This window comes from Protopterus annectens, chromosome 3.part0, assembly GCF_019279795.1.
Source record: "Protopterus annectens isolate FY-2018-M chromosome 3.part0, PAN1.0, whole genome shotgun sequence".
Taxonomy (NCBI): domain Eukaryota; kingdom Metazoa; phylum Chordata; order Ceratodontiformes; family Protopteridae; genus Protopterus; species Protopterus annectens.
In genome coordinates, this window is record NC_056731.1 from 891,284,507 (window position 1) to 891,305,223 (window position 20,717).

Here is a 20,717-nt window from a genome sequence, read left to right on the forward strand (position 1 = left end):
AATCTTACTACTCCCAAATGTGGATCCGGAAGCCCCCCACTGCTTAGTCTTGTGCATACCCTGGGACTGAAACCTGGGGTTTCTGCTGTGCCTGGGTTTGGACTGAGAAGACCTGGAAGGGGCCAGAAAGGACCAATTCTTAGAGGGCCAATGCCTACTAAATCTTGGAGGCTGAACTTGTAAGAATTCTTTAACAGTTTGCATGGATTTAGCTTTATCTTCCATCTTTTTAAGAACTTCCTCAGCTTTGTTGCCAAACAGGCAGTCCTGATTTAAGGGAGCATCCAACAGTTTAGCTTTAACATGATCAGGCAAAGATTGCTCCTTAAGCCAAGCATGCCTTCTGAGTACAGACCCAGTGACAGCAGCCCTGCAAGAGGCCTCTAATGAATCAAATCCACATTGCAAAGTATGTTTTCCAACCTGTTCAGCAGAATGCATTAAATCCTGTAATTCTTTATTTTCAGCACAGTCAGGAATCAACATCATTTTCTGTTTGAGCAAATCAATAACATGTTGTTGATACTTTAACATATGAAACTGACAGTTTAAGGCCCTAATGGCCAAGGTTGCAGAAGTGTAAACCTTCTTACCCCATCTATCCAGCACCCTGGAGTCTCTATCTGAAGGGATAGGATTTTTAGCAGTAGAAGCCTTAATGCCCTGTGAAATAGTCTCTGGATCCGCAATAGGATTTTTAAAAAGGAACTTGTGAGAATCAGGGACCCTGTTATATCTATCAGGTTTTCTGGGAGCAGGAGGCAAAGAATTAGGGGCCAAACTAGATTCCAAAAAGGCATCATCAACAATGTCTAGTACAGGTAGTATAGCTAAAGGCCTATGCTGAGGCAGGAGTAAGAAATCCGTAATCCCCTTTTTTGAATCAGAAAAATCCTGGCTTTCCCAGTGAAAATGCTCCCTTAGAGTGTGCAAGGTTTCACCAAAAGAAAAATCCTCTGGAGGGGAAGCAGAGGGAATAGACTCCTCTGCATCAGAATCCTCATAAGTAGATAAGGGTAAATCCAGATCATCAGAAGAATCAGAAAAATCAGAATCCTGGTCAGAAGATTCATAAACAAATTCAGTCCTAGGGTCTATAAGAAGGAGGTGGTTGGCTTCCCCTGATTAGAGTTATAAGATCTTCAGCCATTCTTATCATTTGTTTTTTAGGCATATAGGCCTGTGCATGTGGCCTGGGCATCAGTTTCTTAGGCATGGTTCGAGGTTTAGGCCTTAAAGAAGAAGGAGGCGTTGGTTTAATATGCAAGTCTGTAAGCCTGAATACACCCTCAGAAGCCGGTGCCTGCACAGCGGCTCTGGACTCATCCAAAGTAGAGACATCCGCAGGTTCCACAGTTGAAGCATCTCGTGGCATACCGGACTCTGAATGGGTCTCAGTAGAGGCCTGCGTATCAGAAGTAGAGGGTATCAGGGGCTGTGAAAGTGCCTCACTGAGTACCAGTGAACTGGCGAATGGCTTAGGAGAAGTGACGTCGGCAGCTTTGGACCTAGGCGGCCCGTCTTTGTCTTTATCTTTGTGTTTTTTTTGGAATACCGGTAGTCGGATGGCTAACTGACGACATTTCTGGATAACTGAACTGAGAACCAAAATATTTAGAGGCGAAAATATACCGATGACCGATAGTGCGTTGATTAAATAAGGCACAAAACTGACAGCAAGGTTCATTGTGGTCAGGGCCTAGGCAAGAAATACAGTACGAATGAAAATCTTTGTGAGGTATTTGCTTTTCACAAGAAATGCAATTATTAACTTTTACTGACATCGGTAAGGAGCAAGAAAAAGTTTCCCCAATGGGGTACTTAGCTTTAGTTGAAGACTTTGGTTCTGAAACTTGAAAATGAAAATTTCAGGAGTCAGCCGACTGGCACTTGCGAACTACTTTTGCTTCGGGCACCGCACGGCAAGAAAGACTGATGTATGTAATGGCATTGGCTGCATGTTTTATACCCCTAACAACCTGACGTCATGGTAGAAGAGACAGCAACCGATGCAGGACCCAAGACTTTGTTAATCAGGCCGACTGAGGGTTACTGCAAACAGATAACCCTAATGTAATGACTGCAACAGTGAAACACGAAGAACATCAGAGCACTGCATGCAGTTTTCCGAGAGTGACTTCAAATCAGATGGACAGAAAGAAGGGGGATTTAACACATACCAGATTGTATCATGTCACACACACTAGCTTCCCAAAACTCAACAAAAAATAAATAACTTGCTGCTGGAGCATTAATATTTATATCTCCTGCCTTGCAGGTCTATAGAATTTCATTGCTGGAGTAAACACAGTTTACCATTACAAGGAAAGCTCGTGATATGTGTATGTTAAAATTAAGTGACCTAAAAACACTGTGAAGGCTGGGTGGCTTCTTTGTGTGTGTGTGTGTGTGTGTGTGTGTGTGTGTGTGTGTGTGTGTGTGTGTGTGTGTGTGTGTGTGTGTGTAAGGGGGTGCTTAAAGTTTAGACAGACAAAGTGTGACTTACTAACATTGTCTAAAAACTGAGAAAGCACAACTAGAGTGATTCTCACAGAAATGTTAGACTTACGGTAAAGTTTCTTTGAACCTCTAATGCCAGGGCTGCATATCATTGCAAAAAGGCAGTCTACAAATTGAATCCTCATACTTGGATTTATCTTTAGCTGTATTCTTTGTTACTTATATTCCTACAGATGCAATGGTCCTCCCATCTACTAGAAAATGATTTTATCAAAGTGCTGTTCCACTGCACATGTGGATTCCATAGCAATTCATTCTTTTATATCTCCTCCTTACTCCTCCATAACACCATTTAAAAGTCACTCCCTTCCTCCCTCCCTCTCTCTCCACTTTATCACCCAAGTCACATAGGACTTTTACTCACATTTCAACAGTATTTTACTTTGGTGGCTGCTTAATTACTTTTGAAATGCTTGTTTTGTTTATTTACAGTACCTGCTTACAATAAATTAGATGAGCATTTGGACCTTTATGAAGTTTTGCTTGAGCTTCTGTAACTGTATACCATATTCTCTTTTTAACTGCTTTTTTCTCTGGGTTGTGGATGCAATGGGCTGTTTTGACTCAGTCTACCATCCTAGTTTTTGCGTCTTTTCCCTGTTAGGGATCGCCACAGTGGAACTCCGGTCCACTAATGATTGGTAGTTGATTTTTACATGCCAAGTTACCAGCCCTGAAGCACAACCTTCAATGAAGGTACGCCCATTCACACATCTCCACGCAGAAGATGATCTAGCTGAGAATCAAACCAGACAGCGTCTTACTGTGAGGCAACAATGCTACCGCAGCACCACCACCATGGGTCTAGTCTACCATCCTAGTTAATAAGCATTAAATAAACTAACTTGTGTACTTGAAATAAACAGTAAATGAACATCTTCACATGATCATCACTGGAACTATACACAGACAGCTTTGAGTCAAGCAACATAAAATCAAAACCTCCTCTGGTAATTACATATTTGATGTTAATGCTCCTCAGCTTTGGAATAATCTTCCTTTAAGATCCTGTGCAAAAGGCTAAATGTCATTTGTGTAATACTTCACCTGCGGACATTATGCACTACCCATTCTTTGCATGGTATTCATAGTTGTAGCACAAGTATGTTAAGGCTATCAGCATTGTCAGCTAAGTGTAGGAAAACCATGATTCATACAGGCCACTTACACTAAAGTGTAATAGCCTAAGCAAATGAAGGCATAATGCAATATAGATGTAAAATGACATAAAACAGTGTATAATAATTAAGCATTCTTTCACCCACTTGCAATTCACAGTGAAATTTTCCTGCTTTTCCGTGTCATCCACAGATTCATTACATAAAGAGAAGTTGTGCCTGTTCTATGTACTTTGCAATCCACAAAGAAGCTGTCACTTATTGGTAGCCTTGCTATTTCCCAGTGTGTGCTGCTTGTCATGGTCGAGCCAAACCCGCTTGCACCTAGCAGCACTTGCTGGTCAAGAAGGCGTCGATACAAGCAGAGAATAACCCACTATAATTTTGATAAGCAAGAGATATTTTATATGTTTAGAGTGAACAGGGATATTATAAGGGTCTTAGTGAGCATGTATGTCCCGCAAGGGGTAAGAGACGGATGTGTGGACTTCCTATTCCTTTGAATACTAAACGTATAACTCTCTCTATACTTACCACAGGATGTTCCAGAGACAGACTGGGGATACATTGGATATCTCACAGGCTTCTGCTTCAAGGATACTGCAACAGTTCTTGGATGTAGCACATGTGGATCAATGTATCTATTTCCTGGTGTCACCTCAGGACTGAGCCAGGACTATGCATGCCTTTTATGGAGTGGCATAATTCCCTGAGGTATTTGGTACAATAGATTTTGCACCCATGTTGCAATTAGGGCCCATCTGGTCCATGGGGGAGTGTTACCACAATAAGAAGGGCTATCATTCCATAAATTGCCAGGTACTGTGTGATGCATGGAGATGCATCACCAGCATCTCTGCCCAACATTATGGCAATGCACATATCTCTAGACTGTATCTGGCACACTAGTTCACTCTTACCTCTTCCTGCATGGTAGGGTGACCAGTGGACATCTCATTGGTAGTGGATATATATATATATATATATATATATATATATATATATATATATATATATATATATATATATATATATATATATATATATATATATATATATATATATATATATATATATATATATATATATTTTTTTTTTAATTTATTTAAGTATTCATGGTAAAATGTATAATTAAAAGTTAAACCACTTTTTCTTTGTTTTGCCCACCTCTTTCTCTCTTTCTTATTTTCTTTCAGGTGATGCTGAATATCCACTGGAGCCATGGCTCATGATACCAGAGAAAAATTCAAGTGGAGCTTTAGAAGAGAATTTTAATCCAGCTTTGTTCCAAACCTGTACTGTCATAGAGAGAGCCTTTGGCCTCCTGAAGAGTCCAGCTGGCAGCAATAGTAAGGGACAACATGTGGTAGATTCATGCATGGCATATAGCTGTGCAGGTAAAGAGGCAGCATCTAGTCCAGAACGATGGACCATGACATTAAGGTTACTGTCTCCTTTCTTGTAAAAAAGCACATGGTGTAAGTGAAGCTTGCAGTGATATCTGTGGGCTATGCTGTGTGCTGCATGGTGTACTGTCCCTGCTCATGAGACACTCCCTCTTATATTTACATTTTGTTTTTTATTTCAGAACAGGTAGTCATATTACTGTTTATAAAACATCATGCCTGAGTGCTCACTGACCCTCATAAGGCATCATATAAGGAATAATAACATCTTCAGCTGTTTTGCACAATTAATTTTGCTGAGATGGTGTACGTGAGTATGTATATACTGAATGTCCTGAAATGGTACAGTTAGTGAAAATTGTTACTTCAGTATTTAACATGACATACCTTGCACATGACCTACTATAATACTGTTTTTTTTTAATATGCAATATTTTCTCAGTTTGAAGTATGTTGTCTGTTGAGGTACTGCAGATCAGATTATTTTATTTTTTTTACATACAATCATTTATGACTTTGGAATAAAAATATAACATTTGTGCAGTGTTGAGGGTGATGCGGCAGCAGTGTTTGCTATTAGTGTTTCTCAGAATACTATTTATTTTTACTTGTAAGTTGTTGGTAACTGCCAACTGTAGCAATGTCAGCACATTCAGCATTAATGCTGCTAATGACTACAATCTTATGACACAGCTTTCATGGAGATTTTATAAGAAGTTTTGATTTCTAAATAGGTTATTAGTGCATGATTATTCTGAAGTCTCAGCTGAGCTTGGTTACAGTGCATGGATATTTTTTCCTGAATTATAGGATTCTCAGCCAGCAGCTTTGTTGCTCACAAGTACTAGTCTTCCTGCGGACTATATTTATATAAATATATATATATATATATATATATATATATATATATATATATATATATATATATATATAGTTCTATATACATATAGATATATTTTTATAAAATTGATTAGAAATATAAATAGTTCACGTGTTATCTTCAGTTTAATGGTTATTTTATACCATCCGCAAATGTTATGGGCATAACATTTTGCTTTTATTCATTTATATATTGTTGATCTTTAAATCTTCATTTCTGAAATTTTTACATGCACTTGCATTTAGTATTACTTTACTCAGGTTTACATAGCAGATGTCCGATCACCTTTTCTCGTATTTCTAGTTTTGTTGTGTTGTATTGTTATAATCACAGATGTACCTGCCAATGGCACTTTGGAGCTTCTACTGCCTGATGAAGTATCGGTAGTCTTTGATGATGATGGTGGTGAGGAAGAGGCCCAGTCTGGGGTTGCAGAAGGTACATCTGTCACTAAAGCTCTATCCCCTCCCCACAGCTTGAACACAGTCAGTATGGCTATGCATACTCATGACACGGAGCACTCTGAGATAGGACAGGTTGGGGATGATGCCATTGTGTTTGCTCCAGTAGCAGAGCTGTTAGAATCTGCCCCAAGCCACCTTGAGAGTTACGTATGACACAGGGGTGTTGACAGAGGTGGTCAGAGGAGGCATGATTTCTGTCCCTGATGTTTGTGTGTCAGTAGATGCCAACCAACATATCTGTACTGCTGTTGTGGAGGCACAGGCAGGTTCCACTAGGGCATCAGAAGAGACAGTGTGAGTACTGCATGCTGTGCATTCAGATAAGTGAGACTGCATGAAGTGTGTGTGCGCGCCTGTGTGTGTGTGTGTGTGTGTGTGTGTGTGTGTGTGTGTGTGTGTGTGTGTGTGTGTGTGTGTGTGTGTGTGTGTGTGTGTGTGTGTGTGTGTGTGTGCGTGTGCGTGTGCGTGTGCGTGTGCGTGTGTGTGTGTGTGTGTGTGTACTTGGACCAGATCAATGACACACTGGATCATTCAGTGTCTGTTATGGAATTTCTGCTGAGGGAGGATCGACATCCATGTGGCCGAAGAGCCGCTAGATTGTCAGATGTTAGTTGATATGGCTGTGCCAGATCCAATTCAAGTAGAGGTACAACCTCCACTGCTCCATCGGTAATTGAGATATCCACACCTAGACATGGTAGATCAAATGGTCGTGGATGTAGTTGTGATAACAGCTTATCCAGCAGACATCATTCACATTTAGGTATTACCACAACATCTAGACAGTGTCAAGGAACTAGCAGTGCATCTTCTGTTAGAGGTAGTTTATATGCTGGGGCAGGTGGTGGTGAATGTAAATCTACAATGCATGGCTCACACCTGTGCAGGATGCCAGGGCTGCTTTGGTTAAGCTCCTGCAAACCCACACACAGTAACCCTCATTTTGCCCATGCCATCTCTCACACACACATGTATATAAATCATTAATAGTAGCTTCTTTCCATCTGGTGCAACTGGCCCTAGCAATGCATACTTATTGCTAACCTGACTCCCCTCTCTCTCTCTCTCTCACACATACTTTTTATGTCAGGCATGCCCTCCTATAAACACACACACACACACACACACACACACACACACACACACACACACACACACACACACACACACACACGCACGTGCGCACACACACACACACACACACACACACACACACACACACACACACACACACACACACACACACACGCGCACACACACACACACACACACACACACACACACACACACACACACATGCGCACACACGCAAACACGCAAACACACACACACACACACGCGTGCGCACACACTATTCAAGTGAAGATTGTGTCCTGCCCTTCTTTGCACATTTCTTTGTGACTTAAGGTTGCCTATGTTTGATGCGCAGAGTGGATAGGTAACACTTGATGAGCCAGATACATGCTTTCAGGAAAAGTATTGTATTGACCTGTACTTTTTTTGTTATTCTGATCATGTTCAACAGAGTGTTATTTAATTTTTTCCACTAATTGCAGTTATATTAGTGTTAGTAGAACTTCAGTCCTATTAATTATGATTTACCACTTGCTTAGCATTGTGCAGATGATGCTGAGATTGCCCTGGTCATTGTTAGTATGTCTAGAATGGACATTTATGTGTGAAGCACAGCAGTACTTAGCAGGCCAATCATGTTTGGTCAATACATATTTGTTTTCCACTTTTGGATGGCATATTCCTAATTTGTGTCTTACACAGTTATGATATATTTTCTATTTATTACGCATACATATGTATGCTTGATTGTGTACCTATGTGGATGATGGTGACATTTAACTTAACCTTGTGGGGGTTGGTTTGACATGGGCCAGCTTTGTCTTGAAACACAGGTTGTATACATGTGCTGTGAAAAGCCATTTTTATATAACTTTTAATAACTTACTTGCTTTTAAATGTTTATTTTGCATACATCACTTATGAGATCCTGTGCAGCTGATCAATGTTTTATCCTACTGATATACAATACTTGCATAAAATGGTAATCATTTACCTCTTCTTTAAAAGTACATCGCTTGCCTTGGCTTAAGTTGCTTTGCAAGGTTCTGTCTCCTTGGGGTGAGTATGTCTGATGCTCACAGAGCACAGCTACAAGGGTAAGGAAAGGCTGATAATTTTGCATGCATCACTGTTAATGTTTCTATGTGCTTAGATTCTTTTTCACTTAGGTAGTGTATGTGTGCACTATTCTTTGCCTCATAGCCAGGACCATAGCATAATGTGCATGCCTTCATCAGCCAGGATCCTCCCTTGCTTCTGGTTCTTCACCTGATTCCTCATCTGTCTGCTGACCCTGCCTGTGGTGGTGGGAGCGGTGGTCCATGGCTTTGTTCTCATTGTCGCAACTGTTTCCTTACAATAATATTATGTAACATAGCACAGACTGTCAGTATTTTGACAGAGGTGGCTGGGTCATGATGCTGGGCATCTCCAGAGGCATCTAGACAACAGAAAAGTGATGTGAGCAAGCCAAAAACATGCTCTACAATATTTAGAGGTTTGTATGTGCACATCACTATAACCTTGCTCTACGGGGTTGTGTGCGTTTCATATGGGTGTCATGAGCCATGGTTCCAGTGCATAATCTGCATCCTCACTAGATGTCTTTATGGGACATCACCCTTAGAAAACCTTAGATACAGATCACAGATGTGTCTTATGTGGGAGCCGTGCTAACTGCCAGGATTACATGCACGCACACATTACAGATGATCCCTTGGATATTACAGAACACTTCCCAGTTGGTAGACTGACAGGCTTTTTTTTTATGTTCTTCCTTCCCACTTCAACAGGTGGGGCTTTTATTTCGATGTGTGTGCAGTCCATTGCCACTAGAACCTCAGAGAAATATGCTACGGCATTGAAAAGTTGCTTGGTGGTAGCTCTCTCCTCTGGGGTATGTGGAAACCAGATACGGCTCCTTACATGTTGCAGCATTGCCATGAGAAATTTGTGCAATACTGTTGAAGTTAAGGCCTATGACACACCTAATATGTCCCCTGTGGGTCTTCGAAACATGCCTGTAGCGAGTATACATAATGTTATACATCCCTTGCTTTCCATTGTGATGGGTTATCCATAATTTCCCCTGAGGCCTCATGTGAGGTAGCAGATGTTGACTATTTCCTGTAAGGTAATCCCTGTCCATCCTGTGGCACTCTTACTATTTCTATCTCAAAGTCAGTGACAGGACAAATGTGGGCTAAACACTATTCACCTTCTAGGTCAAGGTCTGGCAGCAGCAGAAGCAACACCTTGTATTAAAGCCTGTTACACATACAAAATAGCAATAGTAAAAAAAAAAATGTTAGGGGTTGCTGCTGCTAAGTGTCTTTGTGGCTGTATTCCAATGAGTATTTGAATTGAAGGCTAAAGGGAGTGAAGCATGCAGGTGCAGGTTTTACACATTCCTGGACAGCACTCTCAGGCTGAATTACTTCACTAGTATGTAATTCACACACACTTATTCCTTTATTAGCATGTCTGGCTGTTTCCCATTGTGTTGCATCTGGGTGGGATGTGTACAGCTGTTTAATGAATGCCAAATACCTCTCTGGTCATTGCATAATGTGCACATGCAGTTATTCTGTAGGCTTTTATGAATCGGGGCCCTGTGTGATATTTATGCAAATATAAATATGACAGGATAAAGCATTTGAAGAGATAAAGTTTGTGGTGGTGAACAGTAATTATGTTCATAGGCTACAACTATAATTTAAGGAAAGAAAAATGAAAGACAACTCAAAAGAAAAAAATTATGAAACATTATTAATTATGGCGATTTAATATTAAGGTAAAAAATAGACTTATATGGGAGGTATATTTAATTATGCTTTGTACTCAAAAGATATGAAAGAAATAATGGAAGGTGTGAAGACAGCAGAAATTCCTGATCATACAGCAATGTTGACTTTAGTGGTGATAAAGAAAATGTTATAAAAGAAGGAACATGAATAAAAATGTTAACAGCTGACATGAATATATTAAAACAAGAAAAAGAAACATTGTGGTATGAGCATATGATAATGCACATTATAGAAATTGGACTTATTGGTGGGTTGCATATTAAAGAACATATAAATAAACACACACACACACACACACACACACACACATATATATATATGTGTGTGTGTGTGTGTGTGTGTGTGTGTGTGTGTGCATGTGTCTATATATATATATATATATATATATATATATATATGTATACATATATAATATGTATATATATATATATAGATATATATATATATATATATACACATATATATGGGTCTACCTCTTTTCAATGAAAACACATTTCTCCGAATGGTACTTCACCAATCTCACTTTGCCAAAGTGACAGATTAATGAAATTTGACTAAACTGAGTTGTAATTCTTCGAATCATTCTAAACCAAATAAATATGTTTATGTCCCTTTAAATAGCTGTAGCTACTCAATGTGTCTGTACTAACATACCTTAACTGATCATGACGGATGTGGTGAGCTGCGAGCCCGGAGTTATTGGACAAGTATATCATACAGGTAAATCACAGAGAGGAAGACAATTATTAATTATCGAAGGGTACATTTACTACTTGGAAAAGATGACTAAGACCCACAAATACTGGAACTGTAAATACAAAATAAATCAACATTGTAAATGGTGCACTGTCACAGTTTGTGCTAGCACAGAAGAGCTAGTGAAATCTGTTGGTCATAATTATGCCAGTGAACCTGATGAGGTTGAAAAATACTCTGTATGTCATAACTTAAGATAGAGAGCAGGTCTTTCCCAAGATTCCGCATGTATCATGGGAGATTATGTTGTTGGTAGTTCATTGTTAGATTTTGCAGCTACTTTACCTAGTCGTAGAGCTTTACTGCAACAGGTTATATGTGTCAGACTAAAACAAAGAGGGAGACTTATATTTAGTGGATTGACCTTGTTGAATATGAAGTCTGCAGAGTTCCCTTTGAAAGCAGGGATATTTACGGAGTGAAAAATCTGCAACAGTGTAAAGGGAAATATCATAGTTATGTTAAGTACAGCACAAAATTTGTCTGATTTAAGTGTTTCCAACATCTGGCTTATGAATGGCACATATTTTGCAAGGGGAACTGAGTGTCAACAGTTATATACTATACATTCCTTAGTTAGATATGGAGCATATAGTAAGAGCATTCCTCTTATTTATTGTTATTGAGTAAAAAGTCACTACTGTCTTATAATTACATGTGGCAATGTCTGTTTGACCTCTTCACTACTCATGGATGTGCATGTAACTTTAGTTACATTCTCTGTGACTTTGAAATTGCTGCTGTGAAAAGCATTAGACTAAACGTAAATGATGTGGTCTGTAAAGATTGTTTTTCCCATTTTGGACGTAACATTTGGAGGAAGGTTCAAGCTCGCAGACTTGGCTCACTGTACAATTCTAATATACGTTTTCAATTGTCAGTTAAAAAATTGGCTGTTTTGGCATTCCTAGAGGAAGTTATTCCAGCATTCACTAAACTGAGAAAGTCTTTTCCTATGGAAGGTAAAGAATTACTGAAGTATTTTAGTAATTGTACGTGGCTGGAAAATCCCAATCTTTTAGCACTAAATCTTCATCATGTATGAGGTTTCCTCCATTATTTCCTACCTTATTCTGGAATTATTCCATTGAACTTTTCTTGCCAAGACCTCAAAACACTGTTGAAGCTTGACATTGTAGATTTAAGTGGTTAACACGAACACGTGTGACAGATCTCTATACTGTTTGACTGCTATAGTAAGAGAACAGAATTGGGTTGATGAAATAAGGCACAGAATGTCTGCTGCTTGTCCTCCATCCCTGAAAAACAGGCACTGATTGAAGACAAGAATAGTTTCAAACTATATTTGAAAATAAACATAAATATGACTGCTTGGAATATGTTACAGCAATCATTACATTGTTGAAGATGTAAACACAGCTGTATTTGTTGGATTAACTTCAGTGTATATCATCACTTACGGTTTTACAGATCTTGGAGGTGGTCTTTTGTTTGACGTTATTCACTGGAAGGAAGAGGTATGAATATATTGAAAATAGCAATTGGTTGCACTCGGGTGTGTTGTATCACATTCACTGATGTGAGATTCGGTGATTTGAGCATAGGTTAAATGAAATTTTGTTACTCTGTCACTTTGACAAAGTGAGATCGGTGAAGTACCGTTCGGTGAAATGTGTTTTTGTTGAAAAGAAGCAGAACCATATGTATGTGTATATATATAGATATATATATATATATATATATATATATATATATATATATATATATATATGTGTGTGTGTGTGTGTGTTTGTTTTTCTTTCGACTTTTCCTGGTTAGGGGTCACCACAGCAGAACTCCGGTCTGCTAATGATTGGCAGTAGATTTTTACAGTGCCACGGTGCCAGCTCAATGCCCAACCTTCAACGAAGGCACGCCCATTTCCAACATGTCTTTCAAACGCCACTCAACCACGGGGAGGATATGCAGACCCCACACAGAAGGCAATCCAGCTGAGAATCAAACAGGAGAACCTCTTTCTGTGAGGCGGCAATGCTACCGCTGCACCACCGCAGCTTCATATGTGTGTGTGTGTATATTTTTATATATATATATATATATATATATATATATATATATATATATATATATATACACACACACACACACACATATACATGTAAACATTAAATGGAACCAAAGAAAAGATAATGGTTAGCAAAACAGGTTTAAGTAAGAGAAGGAAAAATAGATGTAATTTGTGATGAAAACAAGTATTAGTGTATATATTCAAGAAGAAATTATGAAAACAACTGAATTTTTTATAAGATGTTTAATAAGGAAGATATGCAAGAAAGTATGGAAAGTTACAAAAATTATGGATACAATGAAAAAGAATTAAAAGAAATAACTATACAAGAATTACAAGAAACAAGAGAAGGAAAAGAAAAATTTGTACCAGTTCAAAAGGACTGGGGTATACTTTTTATAAAGACAGCAGTAAAAATGGAATAATATTTTTACCATATTCTAAATGAAAGGTTAAAAGAGGGGATAAAAAAAGAAATCTGTAATGGTATAATAAAATTAGCATGGAAAAATAATGATAGAAAAGATATAAGTCATTGAAGAGTGATACCATTAGGAAACACACATTACAAAATATTTATGAGAATTTTGGAAAAAAAATCTGGGGGTGCTGGACCAGATATTAAATAATAGCGTTTTTGGTGTTAAAGATAGAAAATTAAAAGAGATGTTAATAAGGGTGAAATAAGTAATAAGTTTGATACTAGAATGAAATGAAGATGCAAAAATACTAACATGATACTGCAAAAGCTTTTGGCAGTGTTAAATGGGCAATATGGAAAATACTTGAATCATATGATATAAGTGAAAAACATGTTATGAGAATTTGGGGAAAAGGGTGTTGATAAATTGGTGGCTTGGTAAGCATGTGCCCATTTGTTTTGGTAATGAATGTGAATATGGGTTAAAATGCAGCATAGGATGCCATTATGTGGAATTCCAAGATGGCTGTATACTGATCAACAGCTTAATTTCAGCTCTGTATGTGGAAACAGAAACTGAGAAGGAAGGACCAGTGAAACTGTCAGCTTGGGTTAAATTCAGTTGGTGGCTAGTAAGTACACTGATGGGATGCCAGCAAAGAAGACATTTGGAGAACCTGAAAGAAAATCAACCAAATAAGGTGAAGACAAAATACTGGCAGGGAAGAATCCCACAGTTGTTCCAACAAAAAGCAGTTCAAGCTTCAGCTTTGGTACAAAAGATGGATTCCAGTAATTTAGAGGAAAAATAAATCAAATGTACTCAGATGTGATTAAAATAAATGAAACACTGAAGGAATAAACTCAGATAACAAAAGGCTGGAACAAATAGAAGTTTTAGTAGTTATTTAGATCCATCCATTAATTCTCAACTCCTATTTCCATTTTTATAAAAGGGGTTGGGGTGTCACTTCAACAGTGAAAATCACCTAGAGCCAAGGTTCACACGGCAGGGTGGCTATCTCTGCCATGGCTGATCTTCCTTACCACACACTTGCATGTGCACACACACCTTAGATGAACTGATAAAATAGAAGTTATGTACTTAGACCATAAACAAACCAAAAACGAATGAACAAAAATAGCGAAAATAAACTGGAACCAGCAAATAAAACCAAGACGAATTTAATAGGCGCTTTTGGAAAAGCTGATACTTTTCCTTCTTCAGACATCTTGCAACACAATTAACACACCTTATATAACCTAACTTACAACTTAATTAATATTAATTAAGTTCAGTTAACAAATTCATCAAAAACAAAGTTGAAACAATATATTAATTAAAGCAGAAATTTAAAACTTTACAGAAGAGCCTTTAACAGCAAAGAAAGCTATCAGTTACCTTCATGATTCTTTAAAATATGGATTTAAAATTGTTATGTTGTTATTATGAATTCATATAATAAGTTTAAATTACAATCACTATATAAGAAAAATTACTAAAGGGTAAGAAATACTAAGTAAACAAGCATCCACCAAAGCCGAGGAAAAGCAGACACTCATAAAAAAACCCATTATAATGGACAAGACTACAAAGACATATTTTTAAAGACGTGTTAAACCATACTGTCAAACTGATCATATGATTTTAATAAAAATAACATTAAACTTATATTTACACCTAAAACAGAGTATATTAAATGTATTTATAAAAATTATATAGTTACATAAATTTCATAATATTAACATAACTACCTATATTGTAATTGTGAATATTCTGTTTATAACCTCAGGCAAATCACCTCTTCATGGCTAATTTCTTTAAGACACATTTAAGGGACACAACTTCATTGAGCCCTGGTGGGGCATATGTACTTTATGTGCCTAACTTGACATCAGTGTTGTCCAATTTCATTACGCATCACAAATAGATCTTTGGATCCAACTTGTCCATTTCTTCCAGACATACGATCTGAGCCTCAAACTCCTCCCTCTCCCATAATGCCTCATTCCTCTTCAACCCCTCAGACTGAGTTTGCTGCCCCTTCAGAAAAATAGTTAGATCTATAATTCTGGAAAAAGAAAGCCCAAACTAGGAACCTGTGGGTTCCTTTATCCTCTTTATCACTCTCAGCTTCAAAATGACAGGGGAAGGAGGGTGGGATATGATGCATAATGAAATTGGACAACACACATGCCAAGTTATGGTAAGTACATTACTTCTTATCTGATGATGTCCATTTCATTACGCATCACAAATGGGTCAGAGTCCCCAGCTACATAAACCCTGGGAGGACATCAAGGAAGGAAATGCCTGAGCATCATGGAGTCATAAGATGCTCTGTTTCTGGAATTAATGTCCAACTTGTAGTGAGATACAAAGGTATGAGAAGTAGACCAACTAGATGCAGCACAAATTTCATCAACAGGAGTCCTTGTGGAGAAGGCAGATGAAGTAGACATAGACCTGATAGAATGAGCCCTAACTGGACAGAGAAGTTGTCTGCCTTGTTGGAAGTAAACTGTAGAAATACACTCGGTAATCCACTTGGCTAAAGTGATCTTGGGCATGGGCACCAGAACCATAGAGTGAGGGGGGTGTGGTGCCCCCCCCCCACTTTTGCAGCACTTGCGACCATCCCAACTCATCATCACATGCGCAATGACTGCGCACCTGTTTGAACGGATTTCTTACTGCAGAGCTGGGGATTTTTCTGTTAACTGCAGTCTCAGATATCTTTTATTGCAGAGCTGGGGATAACGGCCATTCCAGCAGACCTGTTTGAACAGATTTCTTCATTGCAGAGTTGGGTTTTCTTTACTGCAGCCTTAAGGATAACTGTCTTCTGGTGTGTGTGTGTGTGTGTGTGTGTGTGTGTGTGTGTGTGTGTGTGTGTGTGTGTGTGTACATCTGGTAGCTAGAGGTACACAGGTTCAAACCTTGTACCTTGGGTGCAGGTAAAAAAAAAAAAAAAAAAAAAGACTAAAGTTCCTAGTCACCATCACTTGTGAATTTATGCCTCACAATTTTGTTCTGTTCCTCATTAAATCTCTGTTTTTTTGGGAGCAGTAAAACAAAACCTTGTATGCTAGCAATTTTCTAAGTTTATAAGATCAGTATTTGAAATGTGTCCCTATTTTGGGGCTGTATTCCCCCATTATCGGCTTTGTTCTGTATTTTTGTGCTAATAGGTTGAGAGCTATGGTAAGTGAGAACTGACCACTACATGATAGCCATTTAATTTTGTCTTCCTGTCTTTCAGGAAACTGATTTAGCTTAGTGGTATGTTGCTCTGACTATAGTGCACAGGGTTCTGGGTCCAAGACTCGGCAATGTACAGTGGTAACACAACATTTTATGCAAGCAAGTTTCCAAAATTATACAAGCAATGCTTAAAATGTGTCCCTGGTGTTTGGCCTTTTGCCCCCCCCCCCAATTGAAAATAAGTGCAAGAAGCTGTGCAACATGCCTATGCCTTACACTACTGTGATTCTGTATTTGCATTTATATATATATATATATATATATATATATATATATATATATATATATATATATATATATGTGTGTATATATATATATATATATATATATATATATATATATATATATATTGTGTGTAGAAGTAGACTGTTATCATGGAAATGTTCTGAATAGGGCAGTTTTGTCATGATTGGTGTATGCATTTTGCTTCATTGCCTACTGGAAAAATGTTCAAACAATACATTTAAAATGCGCTCTAACTTGCATCTAACAAGTGTGCTGTATTATACAAGGAATATAATTTAATAAAGTCAGGAAGGTGTATCAAAGAACAAATGTATGTTTCTTGTTTTCTGCGCAAGGGGCCTCTAATTTGAAAACAGCCCAAAGGTAATCTTTATCCACCACTGGCCAGATGAATTTTCTTTGGATGTGGTGTGGGTTTTAATGCTGTTTCAATTAATGTGAGTTTCAAGGTCAGAGGAGTTTTAATGCCATGTCTATTTTCACTGTGAGATAGTATTGCTTTCTTTAGCAGATATCTGTTCTTGTTTGTGCATTGTGCTATAAAATGTAAAAAAATAAAATCCAAATACTCATTGTAGAAGTAAAGTAGTATGCACACATTAGTGTTTATGGTAAATGAGGTGAAATAACCAGGTGATGGAACATTGGAATGGCTGCAGGCGGACTCTGGTGCTATATTTTGGTTCTGTTCTTCAGTTTGCGTTTGAAAGTTGGTATCCCACAATTCCTTTGGAGTGGGTGGGGTTGTGTAATTATGTATGCAAATTTTGCGTTAATCAGCGTACAGATTTGTACCTATGGGCCTGAATGTTGTGGAGAGATGGATATATACCACAGAGGCTACCACAGTTCCAGAACTATCCATAAAAATAAAACAAATCTCATCCGTCCATATTCAAATGCAACTTGGATTTAAGTATGGGCAATAGAAAATGTACTCCATTATTGCCCCTCATGCCACAAATGGATAGAGGCAGTTCCTAAATGCTGCATCCCTTATATCGGTCCCCTTAAATTATCTATGGAATGATCACATTTATTCTCACTAGGGCTAATATACAATTGTCAGTCATGGGATAGGTAAGACCAATCAGAAAATGTTAATTCAAGAATCAAGCACCAAAAGGGAATTGGCTAAGTTTAAAAAGTCCTCCAAGTGAACGTATGTTGTGGTAGTAAATAGTTATAAAAAATTGCCCTTTTTAGTACACTAAGTGTCGCTCTCACCCTCCGTCCCCACAGTCTTCAACAGCTTCCAGCGCCTCTGATCTTGGGCACAGCCTGGCCTAACCTATTTGGTGGAAAAGGCAATGAACTGTTCAGACTTCCTGTGTGATTTAGTTCTGTGTAAAGAGAAACACGACGCCTGTGTACGTCCAATGAATGCAGCATGTATTCACCTTTATTGGAGTAATTATGGAAGAATACAGGCAAGTGAATGGTCTGATTAATATTTGCCTCTGAAATTACCTTGGGTATAAAGGACGGATTCATTCTGAGTGAGACTCTCTCTTTAAAGAAAGTTATATATGGTGGCTGGGAAGACAGAGCTTGCAATTCCAACACTGTTCTAGCTGAAGTAATAGCCAAAAGGTCTTTCAAGATAAAAATTTTAAATCACAAGCTAGCAGGTTCAAAGGTTCAAATGGTCTCTGGGTGAGTCCCTGAAGTACCACGGTGGGACCACAAGTAGGGGAAGGATCTATTATCGGAGGCCTGAGATGAAAAACCCCTTTCATAAAAGCCCTACACAGTTTAGAAGTGGAGATAGAAATAAAATTATTACTCTTCCCTACATGGAAATTCTTGATAGTTGCAAATTGTAACTTTATAGGGGAAAAGCTAGCTCTGTGCTGGAAAAAGGAGCTGAGACAACATAAGATTGTCTGGGACAAAAGCAGAAAAGGGATCAATATTCTTCTGTGAAGCCCAAATGGAAAATCTCTTTCATTTACAATATACTTTTTTGGTGGAGGACATCTGAGAAAGATTAATAATTACCCAAACTGGGGGAAACTAACCTGGAATTTTGTAGAATTACTGGAAGTGGAGAAACCAAGTGTTCAATTTGAGGGATTGAAGATTGGGAATCTGGTATTCTGATGGATGGGAGATCAGATCCTGCCTGGGAGGCATTCTGATGGATGGAAGATCAGATCCTGCCTGAGATCCAGTATCCATTGAGGATATTTGCTGTGAGACTGCAGGAAGGGGAACCATACCTGACAAGGCCAGTAAGGAGCAATGAGGATTAGATTGGTCTTTAACCTGCTGGCTTTCTGTAGAACCTTAGGTATCAGGGGAATCAGAGGACAAGCATAGAGGAGAGACCTGGGGGCCATTCATGGACTAGAGCATACCTGGTTGACTCCACCAAGGTGGAGATAACAGTGAAGTACTTGCTGCACTTGTTATTTAGGGGAGAGGCAAAAAAGTTGTACCAAGGCTGGCTCCAACAGCTGAATATTTGATTAATTTGATTCACTACTGATTGGTTCAGGGAGCACTCATGAGGACTTAAGACTGATCTGCTCAGTCTCTCTGCCAAAATGTTGCACTCCCCTGTGATATGCATTGTAATGAGAAAGTGGTTTGAAGAAATCACTCATTCCCAAACACTCATGGCCTCCCTGCACAAACGGCATGAACGGGTTTCCCCCTGCTTGTTGATATACCAAACCACCGACATATTGTCTGTAAAAATTGCAATTGTCCCCAGAGGAAAGCAGTTCTGAAAGGCTTGCAGTGTGAGAAGGACCATCCTCATCTTCAGTACATTTATGTCCAATTTGGTCTCTGTCATGGACCACATGCCTTGGACTATCTTTCCCTGGAAATGACGCCCACCCACCCCCACAAAGAGGTGTCCGTGGTCACCATAGCTATACCTGGGGAAAGAATGAAGGGCCTGCTGAAATGGAGGTCATCTGTAAGGATCCACCACTGCAGATGGCACGTGTAAATTGGAGTTAGCCTGACTGGGGTTGACAATGGATGGAGCAGGGTCCATTGGAGAACTTGCATGAAAAACCTGGCAACAGGGACCAGAAGAATGGCTGCTGACATGAATCCTATGGCCATGAGGACCAGTTGAGCTGGTGGTGTCAGGGTATCTAGTAAGAGTTGAACCTGCTGTCTTCAAGGATCTTATTCTCTGTGAGGATAGGACTGCTATCTATGTAGCTGTGTTCAACTGCATTCCTATGAATTCAATGTCCTGTGCAGTAGACATCTTGAATTTTGCCATGATCACTGTAATTTCCAGGTAACTGAACAACTGCAACATAATCTGAATGGCCTGAAGTAGTTGATGCCTTGTAAGTTCCATTAGGAGCCAATCGCCCAGGTATGGAAACACCTGGAATCTCTTCAGATGGAGGTGAGCTGCAACCACTGCCATGCATTTGATGAACACCCAGGGGTCAGTGGTGAGACCAAAGGGCATTGGTCTAAATTGGTAATGACTGTTCCCCAGCCTGAAGTGCAGATATCTCCTGGAATGCCTGTCTATTCCTTTTATGATAATACATGTCTTGGAGATCTACAGAGCACATCCAATCATCCTTGCACAGAAGCGGCAGAATGGACTGTACCATAGTCATACAGAACTTTGACTTCTTTATGAACAAATTCAAACTGCTCATATCCAAGTTCAGTCGAAGGACCCCTGTTTTCTTTGGCACCAAAAGAAGCATGGATAGGTTCCGCATCCTAGTTGTTCAGTTGGGGCA